Raw genomic sequence first — 15,743 nt, 5'->3', positions numbered from 1 at the left:
ACTCGATTTATTGGAATCTCTTCAGAAATGCATCACAATACAGCAGCATGTATGGCATCGATGTACGTGCTATAACCAAACGAAAAACGAACAAAATCTGTGAGGGGTTGCTTGTTAGCTTTCCTCGCCAGCTGTAATATCTTAATTCCTTATGTTCCCTCATTCTGCAACCCTTCGTACGTCTTGCAGACTCCATTTCTGTGGCCTCTATAAGCGACTTGTCTTGCTTTCGTAATGCAGCTGAGCTGTATGTCAAACCGAGTGTAGCCATTGCTTCCTAAAACTTTATTTTTGTTTCTTTCCGCATTTTTTTTGATAGTCGTCTGGGTTACATACCACACATTAACTGATGTTTATTCTATTTATACTGTATGTCACTTTGAACCTCGTAGCTTACGTCATAACCTAATAAATTAAAATACAGATTTTGTTCTACAACATGACCATTGTCCACAATTGTAGAACGTGAAAGATGTTTTGCTTTCATGACCATATTTTTTCTGAGAATTATTAAAATTCTTGTTCTTGCATGTATGGTTCAGGCAATATGTGAGGGAAAACTGTAAATTAATGCCTCCGAATTTTCAAGTGAAAACTCTTTAATTTTTTTAAATAAAATAAACTTTATTAACATTCTATATCTTTATTTCTCATGAGAGCACATTTATTCCTCAGCATAGCCACCCAGGACGAACATATTTGTCGCAACGACAGACAAGTTTATTATTATCGACACTGTAGAATGTCTGACTCAGTCGATGAAGCCACAATCTCATCTCTGCTGGCACGGCTTCATCACTATCAAAGTGACGTCCTCGCAGGTGTTCTTTAACTTTCGTAAAGAGATGACAATCTGATTGATGGTGCCAAGTCGGGATTTTAAGGAGGATGATTGAAGGTAGTGAACCCAAAACGTCGGATTGTTCCAAATATCGCTGCTCTCATGTGTGATCTGACAGAGTCATGCTGAAAGATAAGCTGAATCACGTGTAGACAACCTCTTAGAATTCTAAACTCGATTACAGCAGGCTGTTTCTCACGCACCCACATCGTTAATTTATTCACCACCATGTTACACGCTACATTTCAGAGCTCTCGCGCGGAGAGGGCTGAAAATACGTAGGCATCAAGAATGAAGATGTAAAATGTGTTGTGGACTGGCAAGACAGCCAATCCACTAGGAGGAAGCCGAAAGGTACCCGTTTAAGCTCACGCAGGCTGGCGTGAGGTCTGGAACAGGACAAGGTAATTGCGACTAGCAAAAAAGGTACGTAGCTTCTGGAATACTTAACTTTAATCCATAATTGGTAAACATCGCTCTTGACGGTACATGTTTTACAGCATCAATAGTAACTGGTAATGGCACCTTGCTAGGTCGTAGCAAATGACGTAGCTGAAGGCTATGCTAACTATCGTCTCGGCAAATGAGAGCGTAATTTGTCAGTGAACCATCGCTAGCAAAGTCGGCTGTACAACTGGGGCGAGTGCTAGGAAGTCTCTCTAGACCTGCCGTGTGGCGGCGCTCGGTCTGCAATCACTGAGCCGGCCGAAGTGGCCGTGTGGTTAAAGGCGCTGCAGTCTGGAACCGCAAGACCGCTAGGGTCGCAGGTTCGAATCCTGCCTCGGGCATGGATGTTTGTGATGTCCTTAGGTTAGTTAGATTTAACTAGTTCTAAGTTCTAGGGGACTAATGACCTCAGAAGTTGAGTCCCATAGTGCTTAGAGCCATTTGAACCATTTTTTGCAATCACTGATAGTGGCGACACGCGGGTCCGACGTATACTAACGATTTAAAGGCTACCACCTAGCAAGTGTGGTGTCTGGCGGTGACACCACAAAATGTTAATAAAAGTTGTTTTATTTAAAAACGTTTAATAATTTGCACATAAAAAATTCCGAGGTATTATTTTTCAGCATGCCGTGTTATTGCCCTTTGCAGTTTGTCGTCACTCTCTTGTACAATTGTTTGGTCATTAGGTGCGTATCCAATTATCAGGTCATATTTTAATGCCTTGAGTAACCTTTGTTTCCCTATATCTCACAATGTTGTCAGTACAGATACTGAAAGCTGTTGTGTGTGACTCACACCTCTATTAACGTTGTGATTACAGTCTTCTCTCTTCTCAGTTAGTTTCACAGTATTTTCTCTTCTCAGATTTATTATGATTTTTGTTTCTTGGCATGGGATTTTAGTAACTTATAATAAGTGCTTGAGATACCCTGCTCGTTGTAAAGTACTCTGGAGTGAGATGACAAAAGCCGTTGAATAGCGATATGCACATGTTAAAATGATAGTAATATCGCACAGACCAGGGCGTTGGGAGTTAACGTACTTTGAACGCAGAATGGTAGTTGGAGCTACACGCATGGGTCACACCATTTCGGAAATCGTTATGTAATTCAGTATTCCGAGATCCGCAATACCAAGAGCTTGCCGAGAATAGCAAATTTCAGGCGTTACCTCTCACCATGCACAATGCAGTGGCCGACGGTCTTCACTTAACGACCGAGAGCGGCGCCCCGTGCGTAGAGTTGCCAGTGCTAACAGACAAGCAACACTGCCTGAAGTAACCACAGAAATCAATGTGAAATGTACGACGAACGTATCCGTTAGAACAGTGTAACGTTGTTGCTTTATTTGTGGTGTGAGCGGTGGTGATAGACAATAAAAGCCGGTTAAAAGCTGTGAGCTGTCTGGGGAAGTTAATCTTGCATTAGTGAGCAACTGTTTCACCAGGTATCCTGTCTAGCTTACCAAATTCCCAACCAGACAAACATTAATTATAATGTTTTAATAGTCATACAACAACCGGTGATATATATATATATATATATATACGTTCGTAGCACAATCCTGTCCGTCAGGTAATTACCACACACTGGTATACTAAATTCATACTAACTCTCTGTGAAATCTTTCCAAAAAGAATAGCTGCGGGCTACTTTGATGATTACACCACATGATTCACGTGGTCAACTTGGTTTACACAAAGCGTGTAACTCCACAATAATTTTGATAATAAAATAAATTAGATCGAAAAGCAATTTACAAAAGAAAAACCTCGAACTGGTTACTAACGTCTTACTATTAACCTGATGGGTCAAACAATTATATAACCACGTGGTAGTGGTCTCACAAAGTACACCCCACGTGGGTTGAACATAAAGAAAAGTTGCTATATTGAAAAATATTGTCAAGACGAGATGTTATAATCTCACGCACACTCGCATTTAAGATTGATGATCTTAGTTAGAGTTACTGATCAACGTGTGGTTCCACTTTACTCACAAAGTAGTAACCAAGCAACTACCGGAAGATATTCTGAACTTCACACGCGAATTACACTGCGTTGCAATTTAAGATAACATTAGATATTTTAGAGCTAAACCTGAAATAAAGGTGATTAAATTTTCAGTTAGGCTGAACTTAAGAAATCCATTGTCCTACGGACTTAGCAGACACGCACTTAGCCGGAGATCTTACCACTTCAGACGCTTCGCCACGGACCGACTGACCTGGTCCCTTTCTGAGGGTGGCTCACAAATACAAACGGAAGTGGCCAGAGGGGCAGCTCCTATACCAACATGACAAGAGACGGACAGGATCATACTAAGGATAGAAACCTCTTTGCTTTTAGAAAGCGTAGCTACCTGTTCCGACGTTGGTCCTACTGTTCTCTAGCAGACAGGCTTGTCTGCTACCCTCAAGCATGCAACTAGAAATTTGCTCATTCATCCTCTCACACAGAAGGGAAGGGGGATGACAGTATCTTATCATATACAGTATATAAAAGAAAGCGGATGTAGGTTCCGTATGAGACTGTGTGATATGAATTACATATAAACTGTGTTTTAAAGTGTAGTAGTGTGACAGATCGTTCTTGTTTATGTGTAAAAGTAACACGTTCCACTACTCAGTCTCCTCCCAGATAGTCAGAAACGCCACAGTAAATTTAGAAGAGGAATATATGCCGTAAATGACAACAGATTTCAGAAATTAACATGAAAGGAATCCAACAGAGACCTTTCATAACCCCAACGCTCCGGGAAAAGACTGTGCAGGGAATTTTCTGGCCATGCTAGGACATTCCCAAGCAGGCTTCTCACACCCTACTTAAACCAAAAGTGTAAAGAAAAGGCAAAAGGTCACCAGCTACTTGCTAAAACACAATAATTTCAACAAATCTTTAAAATCTACCAATTTCAAACAGAAAAAGAACACAATCTGTGACACCTATTTAAAAGATATTGTAGACCTAATTCGGTCAGCAAGTAAAAACAATGGTTCGTGTGTCATTAATATGAAAACAATTTCTGGTTGTTACCCTTATGGAGTTCACCAGTATTTGCACATTGCAAGAGCCAACTGATCACAGGAAAATTTATGACTGTTTATTAACAAGTAAAATTTATGAAAATAGCAAAGGTGCCACAGCAAGTAAAAAAGAACATGAAAATAACATCAGTATTATAAAGTAGAACATTACAATGCACAATCCGCAAAAGTAAAAAAAGTGATAAGAGAAAAAAAAACATGTTTTACAAAGTGGTTATCACAAAAAACTTCTATATCTTATAAAACTAATAATTTGTAGAATTAAAATAACTTTGTGGCACTAATTTAATCACTCTACTATATTTCAGTTAATTAGCAATGATCGCTGTGTTGTTATACTGAAACCACAATGAATTATGTGATTGTTACCCTTATGGGGTTCCTCACTATAGATATGCCCCATGCAAAGGCTAATCGATCACAGTCCAATGAGAATGAAAAGCTATCTGACTGATAAACGAAGCAATGCCACAGCAATGAATTTACGAAACAAAATATCACAAATCTAATACATCACACAAAAACAAACATTGATAAATAAAACAGTTCTGAAAGTACAATAGTCAACATCTAAAAAAACACCAATAAATAAAACACCTGCAAAATACAAGAGTCAAAGTCTAAAAAAAAAACCAATAAATAGGACACCTGCAAAATACAAGAGTCAGTCTAATAAACACCAATAAATCAAACTCCTGCGAAACACACGAGTCAAAGTTTCTCTGACATAAACACACGTATATGCATTGAACTAAGAACCGTATAATCACTGTTCACTGACACAGTCAGTAGTTCCACTGTTCCGAGGCACAATATAAGGGTGGGGGGGGGGGTTGTCGCCGCAGCTGTCAGTATGGATTTTTGCCCATCTGTTGCGTGCAATCCCGCCGTCTCTGCCCTCTCATGAAGTTTCTCTTGGTGGCCCGTGTCACGTACATCTCGATTTGGTTCCATGTTTGTGTTGTCAAATTCGTGCGGTATCCTCGTTTTACACGCCAGGTTGATATTCCTGGGCAAGGATGACACTTAATGGCTCTTCTTTGTGCCACCCTTAGCTACCAGAGAATATCGAACTATGATTTACTGTTGCTTGACAGTGGGCATCCGCCCGGAAATGTTGATAGGCGTCGTTGAAGTCTGCCAGTTTCTCTGGACAGTATGTGTCAAAAGGCTCCACGCCCCTTGTGTTGTTACGTTCTTGAGTTATCCTCAATTGGCTCGCCGGTTTGATATTCCTGGGCAAGGATGACACTTAATGGCTCTTCTTTGTGCCACCCTTAGCGACCTGAGAACATCGAACCATGATTTACTGTCGCTTGACAGTAGGCATCCGTCAGGAAATGTCGATAGGCGTCGTTGACGTCTGCAAGTTTTTCTGGACAGTACCTGTCAAAAGGCTCCACGCCCTTTTATCCCCTGTCTTTTGTCGTTTCACCGCGGCCGTCTCATCACAGTCGCGTGCGTGTGGTGCATTGCCAGCAGATGGGTTTCCGCGCGGTGGACCGCTCGGCCATCTCAGGTCATCGCCTCGACGGACGGTCGCACTGGTGCAGCCGGCCATTAGCTCCAGGTGCAAGGGAAAGTGTTTGTCGCGTGCCCTTCTTTTGTTGTCGACCGCGCTCCCGAAGTGGCCCGCTTGACAGCGTGTCCTGCTGGGAAACCCGCTAGTTTACAACTAGCCCTCCTCCTCGCTGCTCCCGCTGTCTCGTAAGAATTTAGCCAGTTCGCTTTCACGTTCTCAACTGCATTCACAGAAATTGTTCATCATACTTATGTCATTACAAAATGTCATACATAATACCGCTTAGTATTGTCTTTCACAATTTTTAAGAACAAAAGTGAGACTTAATTTTTTTAATAAAAAAAGTTAGATGAATCGACAATATAAAATTAAAAGTTAAATGACTTGACAATATAACAAATAAAAGTGAAATGACTTGACAGTATAAAAATAAAAATTAAATGAACTGACAATATAATATCTAAATCCACATCACTAATGTGGTTGACTTACGTTTTAATAAATCAAATGCTAATTATTAATTCACTAAAATGAATAGGATTATGCCTTGTGCAAGTATAGGTCAGGGCAGCATAGGGTTCACATGTTATTTACACACACACATGCACACCTGTTGTCTATTCTACACACTAACTACCCATGAACATGCATTACTCAAAATTCTACTTCTATGCACTACTAGTTAATCCAACAAGCTACTTCAATGCTACTTGAACAAAGTGTTTACACCACTACAACATTGTTCTAATTCGTCCTCTTCCTCACGCTCGCCGCCTATGTCTTGTCACATAATAAATATGGAGAACTTTCCTTAAACATACAAAGTAAAAAGAACAATGGTTATTTACACGCCACAACATTTATACCAGTTGACACACCTGATAAGAGACTCGCAATTATACATTTATCATACTCATATATTCACACATAAAACAGTAAGAAAATTTCATCTAAAATTACGTTATCACAAGAATTAATCACATAGATGACTCTGAGAACGGTAAAAATATCTGCATCATACAGGTTATACTACCTTTTCTTACCCATTTTGCTGCGATTTCGTTCCTTCTTTAAGTTACCTTTCGCTTCCAAATCAGTTATTTCGCCTGTGGTCTTTAATCTGGATTCATATCTCATGAATGGCAAAATTGTGGTCTCCTCTATTCTGTAAAACAGTTTCATCTTAACATATTGAACTTACAACAGACACAAAAGATCCGAATCCTCCTGTAGTTTAAATGACAAATAAAATTATAAACAGCCGACCAGTTGCAAAGGATAAAGAAATCTTTACCTAGGTTTCAACAAATTTAAATTTGTCTTCTTCAGAAGGTGGCAATTTTACATTAGTACATTTATACCAGTTGACACACCTGATAAGAGACTCGCAATTATACATTTATCATACTCATATATTCACACATAAAACAGTAAGAAAATTTCATCTAAAATTACGTTATCACAAGAATTAATCACATAGATGACTCTGAGAACGGTAAAAATATCTGCATCATACAGGTTATACTACCTTTTCTTACCCATTTTGCTGCGATTTCGTTCCTTCTTTAAGTTACCTTTCGCTTCCAAATCAGTTATTTCGCCTGTGGTCTTTAATCTGGATCCATATCTCATGAATGGCAAAATTGTGGTCTCCTCTATTCTGTAAAACAGTTTCATCTTAACATATTGAACTTACAACAGACACAAAAGATCCGAATCCTCCTGTAGTTTAAATGACAAATAAAATTATAAACAGCCGACCAGTTGCAAAGGATAAAGAAATCTTTACCTAGGTTTCAACAAATTTAAATTTGTCTTCTTAGCTCTGCAACATCCATGTACTAATTTACATTTACATGACAAACCCTATTTTCAGGGCTATCTTTTAATTTGGACAAATGGATCTATGCAGATATTTGTAAAAACGACGAGTATACATCAGACCATACTAATGTAAAATTGCCACCTTCTGAAGAAGACAAATTTAAGTTTGTTGAAACCTAGGTAAAGATTTCTTTATCCTTTGCAACTGGTCGGCTGTTTATAATTTTATTACGTGGAACCGTTACTGTTGTGCAGCTATGTTTAAAAACCTAGATGACAAATGTTTTGCTTCATCCTTATTACCTTAAACCAAACTTTCCTTCGGTCCCATAACCAAAATTATTTAATCTTCCTCTACCTTCAAGAGCGAAATTTCCTCAGTACAAATCATATAGGCTGCAGTGCATCCCGTACCAGCGAAAACAGTAAGCTGTAATGCTAACAGCATCAGCAAAACACATAAACGTCGCTTTTCTAGGGCAAGTATTAACGCAGAATAATTTTTCAGGCTTTGGCTCAACATCAATCAAGACTATAGAAAGGATCCATATTTCTGTTCCATTCTCCATTTGCTGAAAAACTGCTCGTATTTGACTACCACAATAATATTTCAGGGCCACGTAAATTACACAAACCACAATTCTTCTTTCACCTTGAAGAGAATCAATATACTGACGAAATCCACAGACAGCACTTTACATACTCAGCTATAAAAAACAAAAAAGACATATATCATCAATATTAACATATCATTGCATATTGGGAAGCCATTGGTTAAACAATCGTATTATCGCATCCTGTTTTCAAGATTCCAAACTTACTCATTCCTTTCTCAGAGTTCTCCTATCTTAAAATATTCATACAGCACGCATACTATAGTAAGAGATCCTCATTTATAGTGACAGATATAGAATAGTAATAGATAGATAGTAGCACTGAAAGCAGAAAATCGGAAACAAGGCTACTAACAGCTGGGGACCTGGGTTTGCCAGACCCATAATACCCACAGATCGGATATTCCCCTGAGTTTTGCATTAATTCAACACAGATCTTGCTTCCCTCAGGACCGACTCGTTTCAATTTTCACAAAAAAAGACATAAACAGCATTTCACTCGTTCACAAAGAAACCTTTTATGTTCACATTTGAACCAACCTAAATCCTAATTGCACAAGGAAAGAAAAAAAACTACAAACATCACTTCAATCAATCACATAGAAACATCTTTATCATTATTTTTACCAACATATTATTCAAAATGCATACGTCACAAATTTAAACTAATCAATTCTTTCTCCTCACCGTCCTCTCTACTTCTCATTGTCCTTTCTGCTCATTTGCCATGTCGCTCATTTGTTCCGATTGGGCACCTTCTGCGCTGATCGTTTGTCATTGCCGGTTTTGTTCATTTCCATTTGCTGGATTATGTCTAGGGTTAGCCGGCCGAATTTCAACATCATGAGGTGCTCCGCCTACAGTCCTATTCCCACCGTATTCATCGTAGTATCGATTCTGGTTGCCGTAACTGTTGCGTTCACGATTCTGTCCACGTCCTCGATCATTTCCGTTGTTCCACCTGTGTTCGCGACTGTTACCCCAGTTTCTATACGGCCGGTCCCGATTATTGTTCCGTTCGCGTCGCGACGATCAGTCACGCCGTTGATTAGTACTACAGCCACGACTGCGATCGCGCTGCTGTGCCCCGTAATAACTTTGTGCCTGATTAGGCGGGCATTCTCCTGTATTGTATTCCAACTCTTGGAGAAGTGTCTTAAACGTTTCCACGTCCTCTTTGCATCGTCCCGCAAGAATGACGTGGCGCAAGTGCATCGGCAATTTGGTGATGCATATCCTAATTAGTTCCGCAGGCCCATATGGGTCGTATAAAAATTGATTTGCCTGCAGCATGTGGTCGAATAGGCGTGCTGGGCTGCCGAAACCAGACTGGTTCAAATTTGGCGGCATAATTATGCCATGCTTGACCCTATCTTGTGCCGCTTCCGACCAATAGGCGGAGAGAAAGGCTTGTCGAAACTCGCGAGTGGAGTTGCAGTGACGCGCTGCCGACCTCATGCGAATCACCGGTTCGCCTTCCAAATAGCCACACATATATTCTATCTTATGTGAACTTGCCCAGTCAGGGGGAAGACAAAACTCAAATTGCTCGAGCCATGCTCGTGGATCTATTCCTTTTTGCGAATTTCGAAATATCTCAAACTTTCTCACCGTAAGGAAATGTTTGAAATCAAATCCCCGCATTTCCTCCCGGCGAGGCCCTTGGATGTTTCTATTTTTCTCATGTCTCCCCCTCAAAATACATTCTTTCCTGTCGTCAAAATCTCCCTCGTGGCCGGAGTCCCTCTCTGCACTGTTCGTACGGCTATTTTTAGTGTAATTCGCCTGTTACAGCTTTGTGCCGCCTGTTCACTTCGAACTGTCACTTCTGAAATCTAAGAAGCGAACGCACTTCTTCGGTCTCTGCGACCGCTACCGGTGTAGTATTGTTCTCGCTTTCCGTCACCTTCATCGTGCCTACGATGTCCGCTAATGCCGCAATCTTATCATGTATTTGTCTGTTGTCCTCCGACCCAGTCTGCTTCAATCTTTATACTTGCTGTTCGAGTGCGTGTATCGCTTGACTGTTGCCCGCTACTGTGTTGCTAATGGACGCTGGACAATGCGTTTCCGCCTCCTGGACCCTCGAGAGTACCTGCTGGTGTTCTCTTTGGCATTCTTCTCTCAGCGCTTGGAAATTCCTAAGTAGCTGTTCATCGCTCTCTTTAGATTCCCAATCGCGACTCCGCTTGCCCTGTTCTAAGGCTTGCAGATGGTCATCGATTTGTTCAAATGTATGGCCTAATTCTTTCATAATATCACTTTTTATTTCACTTGCCAGATTGTTTACTCTTTGTGAGATATCATCGGACACTCTCTGTATCGACTTGTCAACTTTATTTGTCTGCTGGATTAGTTTTTTGTCTATTTGTTCGCCTAGCTCTCGGATCGATTTTTCTGATTTCTGCGTCATTTGTTCGCCTAGCTCGCGGATCGATTTTTCGGATGATTCTTTTTGTTCTCGGAACGATTTTTCTGATTTCTGCGTCATTTGTTCGCCTAGCTCGCGGATCGATTTTTCAATTTCTGCGTCATTTGTTCGCCTAGCTCTTGGATGGATTTTCCGGATGATGCTTTTTGTTCTCAGAACGATTTTTCTGATTTCTCTGCGTTTTCTTTATTTTGTTGCAATAAGGCTTTCATGAGTTCTGCCAAATCAATTTGGTTAGTTGGAGGCAAATTAATTTCTGGTTCTGATGTGAGCCCGTTCGTCCTGTTTTGCATTTCCTCTGAAGTATTCCCCAATGCATTTTCGGAACCGTCTGACGCATTAATATTCGAAATCAAATTACCCCCTTGGTCCATGTTGCTTAAGTTGTTGGACCGCCTACTTTTAGCTTGGTTACGTGTCTGCATTAGTTCAATTTATACCCGGTACGCAACACACTAATCAGAACAAACGCATCCCCCAACAATTACGACAGTCACACGAAAGGTACCCAACCTAATACGCACTTTTTCACACGCAAAACAAATGTATATCTTTGATTGAAGTAAATGCAATTTACAAGCGAGAAAAAAAACACACACACACATATAAAACACACAAATATAGAAAACAAAACAAGACAAACAACACAACGCCGATCAACAACGCCGTGAATCTTTTGAAAGTCTGCTCAGAAACAACGCAGAAGTTGTTTGGGCGCTGTAGGGAAAAAAAATTAAGATTATACAACGCTTACCAAATTCCCAACCAGACGAACATTAATTATAATGTTTTAATAGTCATACGACAACCGGTGATATAAGAGAATTAAAATAAAAAGAAATAAATCAGTTTATATTTGGAAATTTATTGTAACATTGATCATTGAAATTTCAGCATATTAAATTTGATTCATAAATAAACTGGTGCCTTATTTAGGATTGTGAAAATGTGAGATTGTAATCTTACGGAACACATCAAATATGGAGCCAAGATTGGGAGACTGCATACAACACTGCATTCATAAAACAACACACAAAGACCGTTGAAACATATGCAAGAGAAAATTAACCACTACCAACCTATTCAATTTTCACCCAAAGAAATTACGTTCGTAGCACAATCCTGTCCGTCAGGTAATTACCACACACTGGTATACTAAATTCATACTAACTCTCTGTGAAACCTTCCCAAAAAGAATAGCTGAGGGTTACTTTGATGATTACACCACATGCTTCATGTGGTCAACTTGGTTCACATAAAGCGTGTAACTCCACAATAATTTTGATAATTAAAATTAATTAGATCGAAAAGCAATTTACAAAAGAAAAACCTCGAACTGGTTACTAACGTCTTACTATTAACCTGATGGGTCAAACAATTATATAACCACGTGGTAGTGGTCTCACAAAGTACACCCCACGTGGGTTGAACATAAAGAAAAGTTGCTATATTGAAAAATATTGTCAAGACGAGATGTTATAATCTCACGCACACTCGCATTTAAGATTGGTGATCTTAGAGTTACTGATCAACACGTAGTTCCACTTTACTCACAAAGTAGTAACCAAGCAACTACCGGAAGATATTCTGAACTTCACACGCGAATTACACTGCGTTGCAATTTAAGATAACATTAGATATTTTAGAGCTAAACCTGAAATAAAGGTGATTAAATTTTCAGTTAGGCTGAACTTAAGAAATCCATTGTCCTACGGACTTAGTAGACACGCGCTTAGCCGGAGATCTTACCACTTCAAACGCTCGCCACGGACCGACTGGCCTGGTCCCTTTCTGAGGGTAGCTCACAAATACAAACGGAAGTGGCCAGAGGGGCGGCTTCCTATACCAACATGACAAGAGACGGACAGGACCATACTAAGGATAGAAACCTCTTTGCTTTTAGAAAGCGTAGCTACCTGTTCCGACGTTGGTCCTACTGTTCTCTAGCAGACAGGCTTGTCTGCTACCCTCAAGCATGCAACTAGAAATTTGCTCATTCATCCTCTCACACAGAAGGGAAGGGGGATGACGGTATCTTATCATATACAGTATATAAAAGAAAGCTGATGTAGGTTCCGTATGAGACTGTGTGACATGAATTACATATAAACTGTGTTTTAAAGTGTAGTAGTGTGACAGATCGTTCTTGTTTATGTGTAAAAGTAACACGTTCCACTACTCAGTCTCCTCCCAGATAGTCAGAAACGCCACAGTTAATTTAGAAGAGGAATATATGCCGTAAATGACAACAGATTTCAGAAATTAACATGAAAGGAATCCAACAGAAACCTTTTAACAGTACTACGAAATTTGGCGTTAATAGGCAATGGCAGCAGACAATCGACGGGAGTGCCTTTGCTTAAAGCACGACAGCGATTGCAGCGCCTCTTCTGGGCTCATGACCATATCGGTTGGACTCGACTGGAAAACTGTGGCCTGATCAGATGAGTCCAGACTTCAGTCAACTGAATTGTACACTGACTGGAAGTTCGGCTACTTGGAGACCATTTGCAGCCATTCATAGACTTCATGTCCCCAAACAACGCAACGCCATTGCACCCCCTGACAACTGATCGCAGTTGGTTTGAAGAGCGTGCTGGACAGTTCGAGCGAGTGATTTGGCCACTCAAATCACCGGACATGACTCGCATTGAACATTCGTTGGACGTAATCGAGAGGTCAGTTCGTGCACAAAATCCTGCACCGGAAACGCTTTCGCAGCCATGGATAGCTGTAGAGGCACCACGGATCAGCATGTGTGCAGAGGACTTCCAACAACTTGTTGCGTTCATGCCACGTCGAATTCCTGCACTATACAATGTTGTGGGTTGGCAGGAGAGCCAACACCGGTATGAGAGGAAGCCGAAAGGCACGCGTTTTAGCTCATGCAGGCTGGCGTGAGGTCTGGAACAGGACAAGGAAGTTAGACTGTAGAAAAAACTGACGTAGCTGGTGAAATACTTAACTTTAATCCATAAATGGTGAACGTCGCTCTTGACGGTACATTATTCATAATCTCAATAGTAACTGGTAATGGCGCCTTGCTACGTAGTAGCAAATTACGTAGCTGAAGGCTATGCTAACTGCCGGCCGGAGTGGCCAAGCGGTTCTAGGCGCTACAGTTTGGAACCGCGCGACCGCTACGGTCGCAGGTTCGAACCCTGCCTCGGGCATGGATGTGTGTGACGTCCTTAGGTTAGTTAGATTTAAGTAGTTCTAAGTTCTAGGGGACTGATGACCTCAGCAGTTAAGTCCCATAGTGCTTAGAGCCATTTGAACCATTTTGCTATGCTAACTATCGTCTCGGCAAATGAGAGCGTATTTTGTCAGTGAACCATCGCTAGCAAAGTCGGTTGAACAACTGGGGCGAGTGCTAGGAAGTCTCTCTAGACCTGCCGTGTAGCGGCGCTCGGTCTGCAATCACTGATAGTGGCGACACGCGGGTCGGACGTATACTAACGGACTGCGGCCGATTTAGAGGCTACCACCTAGCAAGTGTGGTGTCTGGCGGTGACACCACATACAGGGCAAAAGGAAATCCGACACGATATTAGGAGGTATCCTAAAGCTTCCGTCACCTCAGTGTATAGAGTGCTGTTGGTAGGCCTCGTGCGTACCCTGCCAGCAACCAACAATACTCACGAGTGGATCGGTCACATAACTGTCAGGGGCCAGCCTTCCCTCAGACAGAAGACATCATCTGTCCGGCCCCCGGACGGCTTTTCAGGGGCCGATAGCGCTCGCTGGCCCCATTGGCTATTCTCCTGCTCTAGCAGTGTGAGTGAAACTAGTGTATTTGCTCAATCCACATCGAGCAGTTCACCACAAGGAAGTTTACTCGTACTTGACCAGAAGACAAATACAGTCGCATTCCATCAGTCATGAACTCACTTGGGAACAGGCGCAGCAACGAAGCCATGTTTCATGTCAGTGTTCAGCTAGAGGATTTGTCTCTGTTTCTACCCTGGACTTGATTATGTTTCATCGTACTGGAGCTGTGAAACTGCACTGTCCTGCTGTTTAATTCGTACTGAGGATGGCCCCTAACGAATTTCTCTCCTGCGTCAACCATTTCATCTCCGATTAGCAATTGCAACTTACGTCTTCAATTATCAATTATCAGTCCGGCCAATGGGAGTTACGTGACCGCTTCGCGCGGGCGACTAATTCACGATACCGCAATTCTGACGTTAAGTTTCTCGCAATTCTCATTTCTGCTATTTCTCATTACCTTCGTCTTTCTTCGATTTACTCTCAGTCCATATTCTGTATTCATTAGACTGTCCATTCCATCCACCAATTTCAGTAACTCTTCTTCACTCTCACTGAGGATAGCAATGTCATCAGCGAATCTTTACATTGGTATCCTTCCGCCCTGAATTTTAATCCTACTCTTGAACCTTTCAGACCGCATCTCGTGGTCGTGCGGTAGCGTTCTCGCTTCCCACGCCCGGGTTCCCGGGTTCGATTCCCGGCGGGGTCAGGGATTTTCTCTGCCTCGTGACGACTGGGTGTTGTGTGATGTCCTTAGGTTAGTTAGGTTTAAGTAGTTCTAAGTTCTACGCGACTGATGACCATAGATGTTAAGTCCCATAGTGCTCAGAGCCATTTGAACCATTTTTTTTTTGAACCTTTCTTTTATTTCCGTCATTGTTTCTTCGATGTGTCGACTGAACAAGAGGGGCGAAAGATTACATCCCTGTCTTACACCGTTTTTAATCCGAGTGCTTCGTCCATTGTTTCCCATTCTTATTGTTCCCTCTTACTTCATGTACATGTTGTATGTTACCCACGTTTCCCTATAGTTTACTCCTATTTTTCTCGGACTTTCGAACTTCTTGCACCATTTGACATTGTCGAACGCTTGTACTGGTCAAAAAACCTTGTCTTCAGCGTTGCTTCCACTATTAACAGCAGCCTCTCTGGTTCCTTTACCTGCCCTAAATCCCAACTGACCGTCATCTAACAGATCCTGACCTTTGTTTTCCATTATTCTGTACATTATTCTTGTCAGCT

The sequence above is a fragment of the Schistocerca cancellata genome, chromosome 2, assembly GCF_023864275.1.
Source record: "Schistocerca cancellata isolate TAMUIC-IGC-003103 chromosome 2, iqSchCanc2.1, whole genome shotgun sequence".
Classification (NCBI taxonomy): domain Eukaryota; kingdom Metazoa; phylum Arthropoda; class Insecta; order Orthoptera; family Acrididae; genus Schistocerca; species Schistocerca cancellata.
Note: the sequence above shows the minus strand (reverse complement) of the source record.